The sequence below is a fragment of the Nyctereutes procyonoides genome, unplaced genomic scaffold (assembly GCF_905146905.1).
Source record: "Nyctereutes procyonoides isolate TBG_1078 unplaced genomic scaffold, NYPRO_anot_genome, whole genome shotgun sequence".
NCBI classification, from domain to species: Eukaryota; Metazoa; Chordata; class Mammalia; order Carnivora; family Canidae; genus Nyctereutes; species Nyctereutes procyonoides.
The window spans coordinates 8343697-8363120 of NW_026575049.1; positions in this window are offsets into that span (position 1 = coordinate 8343697).

A 19424-nucleotide genomic window follows, 5' to 3' on the forward strand; every position below is an offset into this window, starting at 1 on the left:
CTACTTAACAGTGCCCAACGGAAGTGTTTAGTAAGAAAACCAATTTGCTTTAGAAATTTTGAGTCATCTGGACCGACTTTAAATTTTTGAGTCATCGGGGATAGCTTTTAGTACCGTTATGAGCATTTTATTCATATTATCTTGGCTTTTTTTTTTCATCTCCAGGCCCCGTAACACATTATTTAGTCCAGGGCTCGACCAAATCTGACCCACTGCCTATTTTTGTGAATAGAGTTTTAATGGCACACCAACCAAGCCTGCTCGTTTACAGATCATCTGTGGCTATTTTCACACTACAAAGCCAGAGTGAAATAATTGCAACAGAGCCTGTATGGCCCACAAAAATCTAAAAATATGTACTTTCTGACCCTTTACAGAAACGCTTTGCCAACCCCTGCTTTAGGCAGAGCAAAAAAACAAACAAACAAAAAAAAAACGTATGGATGTTTCAGTCCAGCAATGAATCTCTGTGTCTAGACTAGAATGTGGAGGAATTTGGACTTGGATGGCTGGACTGCATGCAACATCTTTAAAGACACTTGCAACCATGCACTTCAAGGTTTTAAAAAATCAGTGATAGATAGATAGATAGATAGATAGATAGATAGATAGATGGACCAAGATAGCAGATGTGGACTTGGAATACAGTGGTTATGTTAAAAATAGGCCTTTCTGTTTTGCTAATTCCTGCTATGCTGTTGCTCAACTGTAGCAAACTATGTATCCAACATGTTAGTGAAATCTCGAATAGTCTCTAAAGACCATTAAGGCTGAATGCATGGAAGTGAGCCATATCTGATTATATTGACATCAACAAGTACCTGAGAGAAGTCTATCTACATAATTGTACCATTTTGCTTGTCGGGGTTTATAAAATATTATTCATATCTTCAATGAAAACTCCCTCCAGTCATGGAAGCTTGTAATTATGTGAACGTTTTATTAATGTATTGATTGACCATCAACCTTACGCGACCGCCGCATAGAACAATAGAGGAAATGTAGTCTCCGTCTTGGAAGATGGTGCCACTTGGTTCTTGGACGCTCTTCCTTTGCCTCGGGAACTGTTATAATGTTCTGCTTATTTTTTAACCTATTTCCCTGTAATTAAGATGCATGTCTTAAAAAATTATGTACAATGTCAGAGTCCCAAATCCTTGGGATCTAACGCCAACTAGATTCCTTTTTTGCATCTGTGGGAATTTTGGTTTGCATTTTAGTTAGAAAACCCATCCTTTGAAATTACAGTATTTTTAAGTCTTTATTTTAATTCCAGGTGGTTCACTGAAATTACAGTATTTTTAAGCCTCCGAAATTCCCTGCAGATCTTCATTTGGCTCACTGGTTAGTCACCTGGTCTTTTAACTTGGGCCAGACTTTCTCTGAATACAAGAAGGATGTCGAAAGTAGATATTTACAGGCATCTGATCCCTGTATTGCTTAAAATCATCATGTGCAAATATTTTAAAAATATTATCTTGGTATATTTTCAAGCACCTAGCCTAGGAGCTATAAAGACTGGATTCAATTGTTTTCTGGTTGAATTAAAAAATCAAAGTATGAGTAAAATAATAGGAAGTGTAAAAACTCCTGTAGAGTGTAGAATGATTTGCAAAGGGAGATAAATATCTAATGATTTGAAAATTGGAAAGAGACCTTACCTTGGAAGGAAAAATAGACATGATGCCAGAGGAGAAGAGATTTCTTTTCATGTGTGGACACAGGGAACGGACTGTGGGTATGACCCACCAGACGCTCGCAGAGTGCCATTGTGAACTCACTGATAGTGTGTTTCATAAGTGTTCTCAAGTTGGCCAATGTATGAATGTTTTCTCTTCTGAGTCAGTAAGGAGCAGAATTTTCAGCACCTATTTATATCGTATTTCCTTTCGTTACCTCATCTATGAGCATCTAATAAAATATTTTTTGTTAGGTACTTAAAAAGTATTTATTGATGAATGACTTCACTGTTTTAATTAGCTCATCAGTTTGTTTTCTGAAAATAAAAAAAATGAATTTAGACTTACGGGCAAGAAAATTCTGGGGAGGAAATTTGTAAGTTCTAGAATTGTTTAAAAGAGTATTTATGCAACGGTTCTAGATGAATCCATTACTGTTTATTTCACAGAATAATTTGTCAATAAATCAATTCGCCCAATGACTGCTTTGCCCATTTAATGATTCATAATTTTTTTGACAAGTAATAAAGTAACAGGACTTTGTGTTTTAGTCAGTCTACTCAATATACAGCTTTCTTTGGAGAGAGATCATTTCTTGGACTTTTAACCATTCTGGTATTAGGCATGTCACCAGTCTCCAGGATTTTTAAGTGGTATGGTTTTTATCTTCCAATATATTTTCAACCCAGTCTACTCCTTTCCTACTTCTCATAATTTATAGATTTTCTTTCTCGATGAGAAAGGAAGGAATTGGATTATAAACAATTAACTGGGAATTTTTTTTTACATGGACGGCAGGAGGACTTTGTGTGCATGTGATATAATGAGAGTGTGAAGACGCAAACATGCTCATGTCCAATAGTTTTAAGCTTGGAATTCTTTTCAAGCAATTGTGTTAATAACTATAAACAGCAAGGCTTTAGTGAAACAATAATATTGAAAAATTGGTCTTTGGGCAAATTGGTTCTTTAACAAATTAGTACTCAATGTCTTCTCATTTGGCTGATTTTCCACACTGGCCTACTTCTTGTAAAATCTCTTCCTTGTCCCAAGAGAAACCCTCTTGCATGGATTGCTGACAACCATTTCATCTAGAAGCAGGCGGATTAAGCTTCTGACATATTGTTCAGCCCTATAGCTTTAAAGTAATAGATTGTCACACCCTATATAAAGGGAAAAATCTTTTAAAGTGTCTTTTTTTTCCCAAGATTTTATTCATTTTTTTCGAGAGAGATAGAATGAGTTGGGGAGAGAGAAGGAGAGGGAGAAGCCGACTTCAGGCTGAGCAGGGAGCCTAAAGCAGGGCTTCATCCCAGAACCCTGAGATCATGACCTGAGCTGAAGGCAGATCCTTACCTGACTGAGCCACCCAAGGGCTCCTTAAAGAGTCTTTTTAGAGAATGTAAGGAATCTTTTCAGTTATTAAACATTTTAATGTGATAGCATTAACAATAAGGCTTCATTTTATTGTAAGATTTATTTATTTACTTGAGATAGAGAAAAAGCATGAGTTGGGGAGGGGAGCAGAGGGAAAGGGAGAAGAAGTCTCCCACTGAGTGTAGAGCCCAACGTGGGGCTGGATCCCAAGACCCCCAAGATCAGATGTGGGGCTCGATCCTAGGACCCCCAGATCGCAATCTGCACTGAAATCAAGGATCAGCTGCTTATCTGACTGAGCCACCCAGGCATCCCAAGGTTTCATTTCAATCCCTAAAAGAGCTCATAACTCCTAGTAGGAGGTAAAAAAGAGGGAACGGTGCTATGTATAACAAGAAGGGAGAGAGAAGAAGGGTATATGTAGGGAAATGAGACAAATAGCTTAAGGCTACAGGGACAGAAGAAATATGCCCAAGGTTGTAAAATGGCACATGGCTGCTAAAGTTTGATGGTGCTTCTGTGTACGTGGGTGTTTATCCTGGTATGAGACCAAGAACATCATGTGTGTTAAAGACAGAAGGCCCACCCTCCCAAAACACTCAACCATCCTAAAATATTCAGCAGCAGATACGTGATAATAGCTAGAGGCAATTGCCAGGCTTGCTTTGTTGCCCTCACCCTACCCAGATACCTTAGCAACTGAAATGGGGATCCGAAGACTGTAAGGCCGAATGTAGGTTCTGACATTCCAGCCACTGGGCCAACTCTACTTCAACAGCGTTTTCAGTGGCAACAACCAGAGGCGGGTGGCAACAGTGCACTAGAACTGACTATCTGAATAATGGAAGGTACTAGACATCATCGCCAGAACATTGATCTACATTCTTTTCTGTTAATAGGACCTAGCATCTGTGAAGAAAAGTCTGTAGGGAGAAAAATCTCCACTATTGCTCTACCAAGTTTCCTTTTGCATCTTGTACCAGGTGTCCAGGGTTTTAAATGGAGCTTTACATTCTTTAAATATTAAAGTGTTAGCTCTCTTAGTTTAAGTATTGATGCAGAGCCTAGATTCCTCACCAATCTGCCTTCCCAACACAAAGCAACTAACTTGAAATCCTCCGAAGTTCTTCTTGGTGGGAGTCTTTGTCTTTCCATTTCTTTTTTCTTTTACCTCCTTTTGTTTTCACTGAATTGAATTCATTCTTTCTTTCCTTGAAAAAGGGGCTGCATCAGGCATAGTGGATCAGGAAAAGGTTTTTTCACCTCCACAATATAGGTAGCAATACAGACATCTGGCAGCAAGGAGGTATAGAAAAACTCTTCATTCGTTTTGTTCCCCCTTTCTTAAGGGAGCCATTGCTTCAGGTAGAGGATATCGGCTGGCATATTTCTGCAGGCACTGGGCTCTTTCAAGAACTCCACTGGTGATCAAACCAAAATATTTAAAAGAACATTCCCATAAACAAAAGCATGGTCTGCATTCACAAACCATTTTCAATAGAAAGATCTCTTTCTAGTCAAGATTCTGACCATCTGCTTGCCATCTTATATTTTTTAATATTATTCTGTTAAATATAAGCTCTGTCAATGCAGGTAAAGGAATACTTGAAAAATCTGAACATACACAAATCAGTGGGTCCAGATGACATGAATCCTCAAGTCTGGAGGGAATTAGCTAATGCAACTTTGCAAATAAGGGCCCGAAACAGAGCAGCTTCACAATAATATTTTACCAAACCACTCTCCTTTCAGGAAGTACGCAGGTAGTAAAACATACAATCAACATCCTCTCTGGCTCTCCTGGCAGCATCGTTACCTTGGACACGTTACCATTTATAAGGCCGTACACATGAGCTTACTCCAAGATACAAAAAAGTCGACATATCAACAAGAGAGCGCAAAACACAAACAAAAATGTTTTGCAGGATGGTGTTTTTCTAAAGACGATAGAGGAAATCTGTAATGTATTCTTTACTAAGGGCAGCTTTTCAAGACCTAGAGAAGGATAAACCATCTACAAGATGGAGCTGAGGAGTTCACGCAGACATCTCAGGACCGTACGCCACAATGACCCCAAGTGTGACCTTCTTTTGTTACGTGGCTATGAGATCATGACCACAGGCCTCACATGAGATGAGCCAAAGCTAAGGAATCTGGCTATTTCTTCTTGGATATTATGGTAAGTTAAAAACGGTTTCAGGGAACCCTGGGTGGCGCAGCGGTTTGGCGCCTGCCTTGGGCCCAGGGCGCGATCCTGGAGACCCGGGATCGAATCCCACGTCGGGCTCCCAGTGCATGGAGCCTGCTTCTCCCTCTGCCTATGTCTTTGCCCCCCTCTCTCTCTCTGTGTGTGTGACTATCATAAAAAAAAAAAAAAAAAAAAAAAAAAAAAAAAAAACGGCTTCAAATTCTTTGACACTCCTTCCATTGAGAGACCGGGCCTATTTCCTTTGTGTTTGGTTCAGGGCTGGCTTCTAACTGCTCTGACCACCAAGTGTGGGGAGAGTAATGCTATCCTAGTTCCAGGCCTAGCCTGTCAAAGGACTCCCACCCTGGCCTCTTAGAGCGAGCCATGGGGGAGCAACTATGCTAGGAGTGTCATGTTGTGTGGAAGCCCAAGCTCCTCTTGATCCACAGATTCACGAGCTTCATAAAACCCTGTAGTTTCACATCCCCAATTGAAGGTGGTTTGTCATGCAAAAAGAGAAAACTAGAAGCTCCCTTTCTACTTCGGGAGCCCTCACTCTTGCCCTTCTATGTTTCTCTACTTCCTTCTTCCTATTTTTTCCTTAACTCTCTCTGTTCCTTGCTCTCCTCTCATATCCATTTCACTAAGATCCTTAGGCACACTTTTATGATTATTTTGTTTGCAAACGAAGTGGCATTTTAGTATTATTTCCCCCCTTGTTCAATTGCTTTAGAAAAGGTGAGCTGGGCTTAGAACTTTGTTTCAAAAAACAAAACTTGTCAATTATTATTTTAATGTAGCTGTCCACAAATTTTTGTCAGTGGCTCAGGACTCGTAAACAACTCAATTACAAATATGAAAAATTGGAAATAACTTGAGTGCGTAACAAAGTGATTTAATACTGTGTGACTAATAAAAATATGCTCTCCTGACTATGTCAGTACTCTCCCTCCCTTGTCTCTGAATATGCTCCCCTCGCTAATGCTGGTCCATTAACAGAAGTCCTGGAAGTGTGCCTCACACGTACCACATATTTCCCACGTCAGGGCCTTTGCACATGCTATTCTCTCTGCCTGGAAAATTTCCAAAAATCCACACAACTTGCTCTCTTTCTTATTTCAGGCCTCTGCCTATGGGTGAAATTTTTCTGACTATTGTGTGTATAACATAGGACTCCTTTCGTTCCTGACACTTCCTAACTCATTCACTCTGCTTTATATTTCTCCTGCATGCTTATCACCATCTGATATGTTGTGTATTTACTCACACATTTGTTCACCGCCTTCCCCTACCAGATTTATCGGCTCTACCAGTGCTGAGACTTGGTGTGTTTTGTTCACTCTCCCCAGCATCTTCAATACTGCTTGGCACGTATTTGTAGAATGAATCAAGGGAGCAGACTGGGCTGCTGAGACGCAGTTAATTTCTTCTGCTGCTGAGCTACTGGTAATAAATGATCCTAAGAGAAAAGAACAGGTTATGAAATGGTGTGGCATACTTATACACATGCTTTGCAAAGATGTGCTAGTCTCAACTGGATACATAACTAGAAAAGGAGAAGATTCTCATTTTGTCAGCCAGATGTAAAATTGGAGGAAGCCTTGGTGTGCCAACACTTGTGACGGAACAGCACAGGGGTTACTAAGAGGATGGCCTGGGTTACGGATGCCACGGGACCTAGGAAAGGAAATGAGGCAGGACATGGGCTGAGCCAGGCCTGGAAGAAACGCCAACTTTCCTATCCAGTAGCTATTTCTTCCTCTGCCTTACCAACAAAATCCTGATTTCATTTGGAGGAGTCATGGGCCCAGCCAAAAATACTCACTTTCTTGAATTTCCTTGCAGTTAGGAGTCCAGGTAAAAAATGCTGGCCAATGAAATCTGAAGTGAGGGTTTCTAAAAATAAAACAAAACAAAGCAGCTTTTACTTTTCTGATATAGGTACAGCCCTGCCTTAGAAGAGTGTGAGGCCTAGTGCTACAGCAGCCATCTTGTAGCCATGAGGCACTAGACACGAGGCAAAGGCTTTCATGTAAGTATGGTAAAAGGGAAAGACAGAAAAGAGCCTGATTCCTGAAGGGATCATACAACTGCTGTGCTATCTTTAAACGGCTTCATCTGGATCTCTCATTATTGCAGCCAAACATGATCCTAACAGGTACTTAGGGGGCTTAAAATTTTCTTCATTCTTCATTCAACTTACCATTTTTCTATAATGAGTGTACACAATTTGTATAATTTGAAAAAGCAATATGTGTATGGATGTGTGTGTATATATATACTTGAAGGTGATTGTGAGAAAAACATTTACTCTAAACCTGAGGCAGGAATTCTTTTTTTTTTTTTTTTTTTTTTTTGCCTCACTGGTCCACCTACCCAAAGAAGGGAGAACAAGATCCTGAATTCCTAGACCAGCCATGCTCCTTTCTGTCACCTCGTTTTATACACAGAGACTGTGCCAAATATTTGGTCAGTAGCATGCTGGAATCTCAAATCCCTTTGTAATGGTCAGCTTTGGAGAACTGGCCCCTGCGTGACGTGGACAGATTCTGTGTTTTCTAGCTAAAACAAACAGAATTTTCTTCTTCTTGGTCTTCTGGTAGCAGAATAACATGAATTTATTTATTTATTTATTTATTTATTTATTTATTTATTTATTTATTTATGTATTTATTTATCTATCTATTTTTATTATTTATTCATTTATTTTTAAAAGATTTTATTTAAAATGAATTTAAAAAGAAAAAAAAAAAGTATCTCCTTAAGCTTAGAGCAAAACTCAGCTACTCCAAAAGCCCCCTCCTTCCTTTTTGCTTAGGCTGAGCCTGATTGCTACTTGGCTGAAGTTGGGGTGGTCCTACCTGCAGAAACACTCTGTCTCCAAAAGAGAAGTTTGGGATGATACAGTCTGCACACCTCTCCACTCCTCCCACTGAACAGTCTCTTTGTAGCATCTCAGCTCAGTTGTGAAGGTCTGATTCTTCCTGTGGACAATGGTACCTACTTATATCCCCTGGGCTCTGCTTCTTCGTTCTATTTACCTGGTTGAAATTTGAGGAGGCCCAGTTAATAATATATCTGCTTTCCCTCATCGAATTCTGGACGAAAGGGTGAGGCAGACAAGAAGACAAATTACATTCTTACTGATGAAGCAGGTAATGGTGACTGTTTTCTGCATCGCCACATTTGGCTTCCAGAATGAAGACAGATCTACCAACCCAATCGCAGCTGCCATTTGGCAACCATAACTCCTCCCCCAGGAGGAGACCTGCTCCTGTCAAACCTGTGATGTGAAGAAGCAATCAGCTGTCTTCTCACAGATCGGTAGAACCTCAAAATAAAAGGAAGAGGAAAGGTTGGTCAACGCATACCCAGCTTTTCCTTCCAAACTCATCAGTCAGACTGAGGTACACTCCGTCCTGTTCACACTCCTCCTAGGCCGAGGTGGGTCTCCCCGGTTTACCCTGCTGCATTGCTGGACAATATTGCCCCCAGGCTCAGCTCCTGCTCTGGGCAGGAAGCTCACTCCAGGGTGGCATTCTGTTGGAGTAGCAGATGCTCCAACTCTCTTTCCCAGTCTTTCCTGGACAAAGGCTGTATCTCTTCCAACTCTGCCCATTCGTCTCATACCCTTTGCATCAGTCAGGTCTCAGTCTAAAGATCTCACTCTAGAGAAATACTCCTTGGATTAGGAACATATGAGAAGACATGTGGTGTCCCTCCAGCCAGTTCCAACTTCTAGAATTACAGAGGAGAAAGCAGTCTTTTTTCTATAGTTTTGGAAGTAGAAACTTTATTTTCAGTTCCTAATCTGGAACACAGAGTTCCTAATCTGGTTCTACCATTTTCTTACTCTGAGACTTTGACACATGGTTTGATCTAAGATTTGTTTTCTTTATCCATAAGGAGACAGTGTTATTCGTATCATGGCTACCTTGCGGAACATTTCTTGTCGGTTTTCCCAGTACAATGCCCAACACATAGGAGGTAATCAAGAAATATTGGTTTCCAGTTGCTATCTCTAATCCAGTATAAGAAAAGTAAAGGAAAAAAAAAAGAAAAGAAAAGTAAAGGAAGTTTCTCTCGGAGGAACTGTACAAAGGTAGCCATTTTCAATTCCATAACTTCTTCCAACTTTGGGATAAGATCCTCCTCTTCTGTCTGTAGAAATCATGCATCCTAAGTAAAAACAAAAAAAGCAAGCTGCTCCTTCTTATTCCTTTCCAGAGCCTCTATGGAAGCCAAGCATAATCCAAAGGCAATAGCTCTCCCAAAGTCAACAGTCAACAGGGCTGCTGGAGAACACAGTGAAAACCCTTAGGGACGGTGATCAGTCTTCCAAGTCCCACCTGCCCACCCTCGTGTACTCTGGTAGGAAGCAGTGCAGAGGACCAGACATCAATTCACTCTACTCTCAAGGCAAAGGAGGTCGTCTAAGCCACAACTGCTCTTTGGAAAGCTTATTTCCAGGTTGGTAATAGTTTTTTTACACACACCATAACTATCCTGATTCCTCACCTGTGAATGAACAGCTTGGAGGTTCCTCCATGACTTATGTTTTGGATGCTCAGCAGCTAGTCCAGCGTGGAGGGCAGTGGGCTTTAAGTGATGCTTACTAAATGAATGGATGAATGAGTGATCTAGTACCAAATATCTGATCCAAGGGGCTCTTGTATCAAAAGCATCATAGAAAATGCTGTGTTGTGATTATTTTCTGTAAGTGCATTTTATTTAAAATAATAATTTCCCTCCAACATAACGGAGGGTGAACTCTCTCTGTAGAATACTTCTGTCATAGATTTTTGTTTATTCCCAGACGCCAGAGCTATCTAACCACTTCTATTTGTCATGAACAACCTAATCACAGGCCGTCTCAAGTGCTTTTGTGTCCTTAAAATAGTATTTTCTTATTGGTCTGCCTCATAATTTCAGAGACGTTTTGATTTCATTCTAATGAAGTGGCTTTAGTTTCAATGTTTGTCTTTCTCCCAAGAAATCACAGCTCGAATCTTCTTGTGATGTGACTTCTTACCCTTTAATGTATCCGTTGCAAGTTCGGGTGCTGGTATACTATATGTGACTTCTTAAAGTAGGGCACACCTGAATTAGTTTTGGGGATAAAAGGAATACAAAGAAAATTGTGAGCACAACATCTGATATAGTTTAACTTGCAAAGCTCAAATTTTCTGAATGGGATCAAGATGGCAGGGCTTGAAATGGGGCTGAAGGGAATAAGAGAAATATGGTAAATGTCTCCGTATCTGAAAGCCTAGTGAGGAAGGCCTGATACCATATTTCCTGGTGTATTCCTCCTTAAAGATTTCCACATCCATACACACACATTGGAGAAAGCAAATGGAGAATTTCCCTGGCTCTTCCCTAGGATCATTACTGTCCCATACATTCTTCTGTTATGTGATAATGGCCACTTTTGCCAGCATTCGCTGTTGAAAGCGGATTTTGCTTTGACTTAACCAAACAAGAAAAGGGACCGAATTTAAAAAGCAATGAGATTGTGCTTGCTACTGGGGGCAGCTCTGTCCTCAAAGCTCAGGCCTCTGGCCCTGCAAACACAGCTCATTTCCCCTTCGAGCTCTGCTTTGTCCTTTTACCCACATACCACATTTTTATCCAGTACCTGCTGGAGGCCAGGACTGTGTTAAGTCTGTGTGTACAGTGGTAGGGGGTATATGAGGGGTCCTCTCCCCACTTAGCACATAGTCTGAGGAATGGTTTGATTCAGTTAATAAGTCCCATCAGAGCCAGTGACAGTGTCCAGGCCAGACACTAACTACCACTCAAAGCGATGCACATAGTTGGTCCTATATTTTATCCATTATTTGTCTTTCTAGAATTTCTTCCTTAGAGCCACATGGAATAAGGCTTATCTCTCTTCTGCCATAAATTTCAGGTTTTTAAAACAGCCACCTGTTCCTCCGAGGGCTATATCTTCCAGGCTAAGGAGACCCGGCCCCTTTAGCACTGTGATGTGATTGCAGTTCCCCAAGCCTCTGCAGTACTTAGGTTCTGCTGCAAAGTCACTGGAAACCTAACCGGTAATGGTTTAAACTAGGCCCGAGTCTATTTCCCTGTCTAAAAAGACTGCGGGTGAGTGATCTAGGATGGGCTTCCAGAACACCACCGAGCCAGGCTCCACCTGGCTTGTTGACCTTCTGGACACGGCTTCCATTTCAAGATCTGAGTGGCAGAACCAAGTGTGAAGCAGCAGGACAGGGCAAGGGGGCAGGAGGACCTGTGTGTGCATGCGCACTGTCCCTGAGGAAAGGTGCCCAGAAACTGCCACTTCTCCTTATATCTCATTGACTCAGACTTAGTTAGGTGCCTGCACCTGTAAGGAAGAGAGACTGGAGAATGCGATGATTCTGGGGAGCCATATGCCGGCTAAAATTTGGAGGCACTGTTGCTTTAGAAGAAGGGGTAACAGGGATCCCTGAGTGGCGCAGCGGTTTGGCGCCTGCCTTTGGCCCAGGGCGTGATCCTGGAGACCCGGGATCGAGTCCCACATCGGGCTCCTGGTGCATGGAGCCTGCTTCTCCCTCTGCCTCTCTCTCTCTCTGTGACTATCATAAATAAATTTAAAAAAATATTAGAAGAAGGGGTAACAAAATCTGGGGATAGCCAGCTGTACTTAGGACATCATCCCATTCCTCTCTCTGGTCACTCTTCAAATGTTGTGGCCAAAGCTGAGCAGAACTATCACTGCTCCTTTTCTTTTTTTTTTTTCAATGACACACCGTAAAAATAAGGATTTGATTTCATCACACACACATTCAAGTCCTTTTGCTTTTCTTTTTTTTTTTAATAAATTTTTATTTATGATAGTCACACACACACACAGAGAGAGGCAGAGACATAGGCAGAGGGCTCCATGCACCGGGAGGCTGACGTGGGACTCGATCCCGGGTCTCCAGGATCGCGTCCTGGGCCAAAGGCAGGCGCTAAACCGTTGCGCCACCCAGGGATCCCTCCTTTTGCTTTTCTAAATCAAATTTGAGCCTTCCCTCACCACCCCGATGAAAAAATCACTCCTCACCATCACTATTTATGCATTATTGTCTCTGTAGTGTCACGTAAGGGTAGGATTGAGAAGGTATCACCTGGGTCCTGGAGATTAAGGAATCTGCAGTTCATCTTCAGGGCATCACGGGCCCCCAGCAGAGTTTCATTATCTGAGTCTGTTTGTGGTCTATGTAAAGACAGGAGGCTGTCCTCCTTGCACACCAGGCACGGGCATTAGGGTCTTTGCCAAAACTGGATTGAAGGCTTTGAGGCCTGGTGCCCAGCTGTCCTTGGTGCCCTGTGCAGACATTTGTTTCTATGACTGTTAACTCCTCAGGGTACTGCAAGGTCCCCTCTACCCTCTTCCCGACTTGCAGAACCTACCCTCCCCAGGGCCAGGCATTTCTACCTTTACCCTTCACGCATATCTTTTGATTTCCTGAACTCTGCGTCAATCAGTCCAGGATCATACTCCTGCAGGGCCCTTGAGGAAATTAATTATTGCCTCTTTTTGGAAGCTCGTGGTGGAAGAAAACTCTGGCATTCAGTTTTTGTTACTGTCCCGTCTGTGTTGTCTTGTTTTGTGTACTCTTACTTGCCCACGAACAAAATATTTATGAATGCCATCTCTGATAATCTGAACCATTCTCGCAATCACATTGTATTGCTGACCAGTATCAGGATTGGATTCCTCTGCTCGTAATGGATACCTCACTAGAGGGAGAGCTAGTTAAGAGTTTATTTTCTCACATAAAGGGGGCCCCAAGTAGAACAATTCCAAGATGGTTTAGAGGCTCCATGAGTCATCGGGGGCACAGTGTCCCCTTGATTTTCTTCTCTGCCAACCTTACTCATGTCCGTCATCAATGACACAGTGTGGCCGCTAGAGCTCCAGCTATTACATCAATGTTCCAGGAAGGAAAAGGGGAAGGGCAAGATAAAAAAGAGCTACCCCTCCTACATGAATCAATACCCTTTAAATAGGTCTCTTAAAACTATTTGCCGGGATTCCATTTATATCTCAATGGCCAAACCTTTCTTTACGGGAGGCTAAAAAATATAGTCTTAGCTCAGCACATTGCTGTTCCAAACAAAATCCAGATTTTATTATTAATGAAGAAGGGAAGTGAAACTAATCTAATATTGTGTGTTCACTATACTTCGATAAAAAATTTTTTAATTAAACAAAGAAAGAAGGGAAAATGGAAATGGGTAGGCAAGACAACCTCTGCCTACAGCATATTATGGCTAACTCACCTATGTGACCTCTGTCTCATACTTACAGAGTTAGATATTTGTACCCAAGCAAAGGACTGTAACCTTTATCTTATTAGAAAGTCCTCATTTCAGCCTATAAACAGCTTTTTCTTTTTTAATGTTTTTGAAAATCTCTTTAGCTCCAACATACTCCTTATTCTTCAGAGCTAAATCCTCTATAAAGAAAATTTAAGAGAGCCAGCTGCTGAAAAGCTTTTTCTAACTTTATACCAGTTGGTGAAATGATGAAGAAATGGTAATAATCTATCCCCAAATACTTTTCTCTGATGCCTTCAGCTTCAAAGATTTCCATCCCTTATTCTATACTTTGACATCTTTTTGAACACTTTGCTTTTTCTCTTTACAGATACTTTTCATTCCTAGAAAGATGTAGCTTTTATTTCAAAGAAAACGTTGCTAGTTCATGTTCCCTTTCTTTCATTTTCTTAAGATAAGTGGCCACGTCATCAGAGTATTACCTGCATCCATTTTAATACTGCTACATTCATATTCCCCTTGTTCAGAAAATCTTTAAACTGCAGTAAGAATTATTTTTGCAGCATAAATTATGCCTGGTCAATAGTCAAGTCTCCCCTCCTTTTTGAGAGCTTTGGAGTCATCTTTCTAAATGTATATCTTCTTTTCAATTAGAAATCATCCTCCTCTGGGTAGGAATATTTGTTGAGCAAGGTTTTGTTTTTTTTTTTTTTTTTCATATTCTTGGTTTTTTGTAGGTTTTTTTAGCCTCGAGTAAAATAATTGTGTCACTGATCTTCATATTTGAAAGTTTTAAAAGACATGGAAATAATGGTATTACATCAATGACAACAAAAGGATTCTTTGGAACCTTAAAAAGAGCACTAAATAGAGACAGAAACAGATCACGATTGGTAATTCCAGTCCCCCTCTCTTGAGTCCTTATTCACAAAATATTCTTTCAGTTCCTCTTCTCCCACAATAGGAATTGATGCGCCTTTGCAACATTTTAAAATCTGTGCACTCTCTGTTGAGGGTAAAGGGGCCCAGCCTTCTCCCTGAGGGGAGGGGAAATTCTTTGCATTCCTTCCTGATGAATCAGACACACACACACACACACACACACACACACACACACACACACACGTCTTGGTTTCTTAGTGGCTCTTTTGTGGGATACCCTGCTCCAGGCTGAGATCCACAGGCAGGAACTCTGTCACTTATTCCCAGTGTGTGTTGGGCCTCAGTTTCCTAGCCTGTTAAATAGGGATAGTGGCATCTACAGCACAGGGTTCTTATGGTTTAATGAGATAACACGAGAAACATCTCATACAGGAGATCCTCAGTAGGATGTGATAAGGATGATGAGCTAGTCATCTGCTTCAACTTTCTGTGTTCGGAAGTCAAATATCCTTGTTTGCAATGTGCTGCTTTGTAACTATTATAAGAAATCCTGAGCTAACCTGGCACACCTGCATGCAACAGGACACACATTAGCGTGCAGTGGAAGGGCTGGAGAAAGTTGTTGGGGCCAGGTGGGAAGGGAAACTCCTCAAGATGGCGGATACCCCAAAATGGCTGAAGTTCCTGTCACTACCTCCACTTGGGACGCCAATGGACCAATGACCTGCTGACAGCTTGATGCAGACCCTTAGACCTCTCCTTTGGACTTCCCCAACCGGACCCAATGCCCTTCAAACCCCAGAGGAGGAAGTCACCTTTGACTGGCCGAACTGCAATCCTTCCTTTGCATAGTGAGGGTCACTCTGACTGGTTGGATTGCAATCCTTCCTTTGCATATGAGCCGACCAATAGGAAACCGTTCTGCCTTACAACGTTATGTAAACCCCCTGCCACCTTGTCTTGGCGCGACTTCCCCGACTCACTCTTTCCCTCCGTGAGTCGTGGAACCTCGCCCGAGGGTGCCTGCAATAAAATCTGTTCTTGGACCCTCGCTTGCCTTGGCGGTCTCATTTCCATTTAGTTACTAAAAAACCTAACAAAAGTATTTTTTTAAATTTATTTATAATAGTCACACACACACACACAGAGAGAGAGAGAGAGAGAGAGAGAGAGAGAGACAGAGAGACAGAGAGGCAGAGTCACAGGCAGAGGGAGAAGCAGGCTCCATGCACCGGGAGCCCGACGTGGGATTCGATCCCGGGTCTCCAGGATCGCGCCCTGGGCCAAAGGCAGGCGCCAAACCTCTGCGCCACCCAGGGATCCCTGGAGAAAGTATTTCGTGAATGAGTTTCCTGTGCCAAACATTGTCCAGATGCTAGCACTTCTTTTTCTCACAATAATTCCATGAGTAGGATTGCCCTCTACTTTTGAGGAGCACAAGGCCCAAAGTAGGTAATTTAAAAAGCTAGCAGGTACAGGGTTGAAAGGGGGTGTTCTCTTTGTCCATCAGGGATTCATGCCACATGGTAACAGAATTCCAAGATGGACGCCAAGATTCCCACTGCTCTGAGGTTCTGCATTTTAAGGGATCCCCCCCTCAAGTATGGATGGAACATGTGGATAGGCTGGTGTAGCCATTCTGCTGATGGCAATTCTGTTGTTGGAGACTCCATCTTGGCAGAAGTCAGAAAGAATTGGCTGCTGACTTTGAAGAAGTAAGCTATAGTGTTGTGAGTGGGTCACCTGAGTGAGGCAGCCAGGGCAGTCTTTAGTTGCTTGAGGCAACATCTGGGAGGAAACAGGGATCTCAGTCTTACAACCTCAAGGCACTGAATTCTGTCAACAATCTGAATGAGCTCGGAGGAGGATCTTGAGCTCTAGATGAGAACCACAGCATGGCCCGTATCTTGACCTCAGCCTTGCGGCAGGAAGCAGAGAATCCAGATTTGTCACATCATCGGGACTTCTGACCTGCAGAAACTGTGGGACAACAAATGAGCATTGGTTTAAGCTGAGATTTGTGGGAATTTGTTACACAGCATGGAAAACGAATACATACTCTCTGTTAGATTTTGCTGGACCCAGAGTCAAGAGATAGGAGCATCAGACTCTACTTGCTGTTCTATCCGCTATTAGCCCAGAGGACTGGGCCAATTCTTTTTTTTTTTTAAGATTTTATTTATTTATTCATGAAAGACACACAGAGAGAGAGAGAGAGAGAGAGAGAGAGGCAGAGGGAGAAGCAGGTTCCCTGCGGGGAGTCCGATGTGGGACTCGATCCTGGGACTCTGGGATCACGCTCTGATCCAAAGGCAGTCGCTCAACCGATGAACCACCCAGGCATCCCTGAGCCAATTCATTTTTAAAGAGGAGCCAATAAAACACAATTCAAAGAAATAGATGCATCCCTGTTTATTGCAACATTATTTACAATAGCCAGCCTATAGAAACGGCCAAGGGTCCAATGATAGATGAATGGATAAAGATGTGGCATATCTTATGTCATACATATCATATGTATAGATACATATACATATTATAATATGTATCACATGTATAATTTTATATATGTATACATACACACACATATATGTAATTCTGCCATAAAAAAGAATGAAATCTTGCCATTTACAACAACACAGATGGACCTAGGGAGTATAATGCTACACAAAATAAGTCAGTCAGAGAAAGACAAATACCATATGATCTCACTGTATGTGGGATTTAAGAAATAAAACAAACCAGCAAAAGAAAAAAAAAAAAGAGGGAGAGAGAGAAAACAAAAAAACAGACTCTTAACTACAGAGAACAAACTGATGATGACCAGAGGGGAGGCGGGTGGGGGAGATGACGATTGAGGAGGGAACTTATCATGATGAAAAAAGTAAAATAAAATAAAGAAGAGCCGATAATACTTGTCTTTCCTACTTGAAAGAGTGGCTATGAAGCTAATCTGAAATGGTGAACATGAGTGTCCTCTCTGTCGGATATAAAGTACTATCCAAAGGTGATTTTTGAAAGGTGGTATTCAAAGGCAATATTTAACACCGAGTCCCCTGGAGGAGAACAACCAATCTGAAGGGAGTGTGGCCATAAGTCATAGTACCCCCTGGGAAATACTCCGTATAGGGCAGATGGAAAAGGTATTTCTAGCTTTGACTATCAACATGTGGGAGCTCAGAACAGTGTCAGGCAGGAGGAGGTCAAGTTCATAAAGGAGGTCCTTCCATTCAGCAACAATCCTCTTCTGTAGGTCTCATAACTCTGCTTTCACATTATCTTCTTTAAAGTCAACAACTATCATGTCAACAAGTTCCTTCTAAAATTTATGAAAAAGATCCCACTTTTAGAGAATGAGCACTCCTTCTCTTCTCCCGCCAACTTCTCAGAAACAATGGTGTCGTTGGCTCTTCACCTGGTCCACCCAGGCAAAGTGAAATGAAGAGTATTTAATGCTCAAATGTATACTATTGAATGAGAAATGAGAGGTTGTTTCTTTTATGGTGTCATTCACATTTATTCAGTTTGACTGCGTAGATGCAAATTTTGACCTCCAAGTTCTATCTTTTGCTTGTAGGTATTTTGGGTTTTTTTCCTGCAGGTATTTTTGTCTTATTTCCTAGGCTTTAGCTTCTCAAAGTGTCTCAGTTGCCTTAGTGGCCTAATTGTGCAGTGGCATATTTAAAAGTCATTATTTTCATCATCTATTAAATGTAGCCCAGAACAGTTTAAAAAATTGGGTGAGGCATTTTTGCAAAAGCATTTATGGTGTGGGCTGCCAAGGAATGTGCAGCTGCAGGAGCTTCTTTGTCTAATCTCAGACTTTTACTTGAAAATGTATTAAGGGTGGATACCTGTGAAGAGGAACCAATTTGATCTCCCAAGAACTGCAAGCATTGGCGAGAGAGACTCATGCTTTGTTTGAACATGCTGAATTTATTGATCCTGGGAAGTGTTAGCACTTACAGAGTAGCCCTTTTATATTGAAATGAGCTCTCTTAGCTTGGACTGCACCTGCTATCTTGCTGGTTTTTAACATCTTCAGCAGTGGTGTCTTGGTAAATGTTTAACAACAAAATGGGGACAGGGCGGGGGGGGGGGGGTCATAGAAATACTCCCACCATAGCTGATTTCTGGCTATCACAGTGATCACTGAATGCAGAGTTGGGAAGAATTGGGCAATGGCATGCCATCCTGTTATTTTTACTATATAGAAACAATAGACAAATAATCTCAAAAGCAGAGATAATAAAAAAAAGTGAAATAATTAGAAAGTAATGACCGCTGAGTGTTTGTTACCTTTGAAAAATATCTCATTTATTTAACTGTAGGTTCATGTCATTTAAATTTTAATAATGGCCATGGCTAACAATCAGCTCCAGCATACCACTGAGACTAAGTCAAGAGACTGACTATGTTACTAGATGATACAATTAGCATCGTTCTGTTTCAGTTTTGGTAGAAGTACGAAGCCAAAGAATAAGGCAATTGGTTCCAAGTACCCCATGTTAAAATATGAGTTAGTAGACCACCCATGGTGGGACTTGCAAATGGGCCGAACCCAAGTTGGCCAGCATTACCTCCTTCTAGATGGGCTGGAAGAGGTGGGGAGAGAATTTCCTTGAAAAAAGTTGTTGGATTGCACTTCAATGCACACAACAAGGACTTCAGGGGGATGTCTCAGGGGAGCTTACGAGCACCCATCCCCCGAAGTTTGGAAACATAAGGACTCCAATCTGACACCCACAAAGAACAGTAAGTGTAAGGGCTGTGGTTGTGGCTACACCACTGTGTCTGATAACAGAGTTAGGAGGACTATAATAGAACAAACTTTACTTCCACTGATGGTAGGGAAAGGTGAGGGGTTTTGGAGCTCAGATGTGGACAGTGTAAAAGGAAGCCAGCTTGGGGTTGCCTTAGAGGGGATCTTACTCAATAAGCACATGATGACCTAGAGGGGTGATGTGACCCTAACAGAGGAGTAGGTGCCCTCCAAGGGGGCAGTGTTACTCAGACAACTGTCT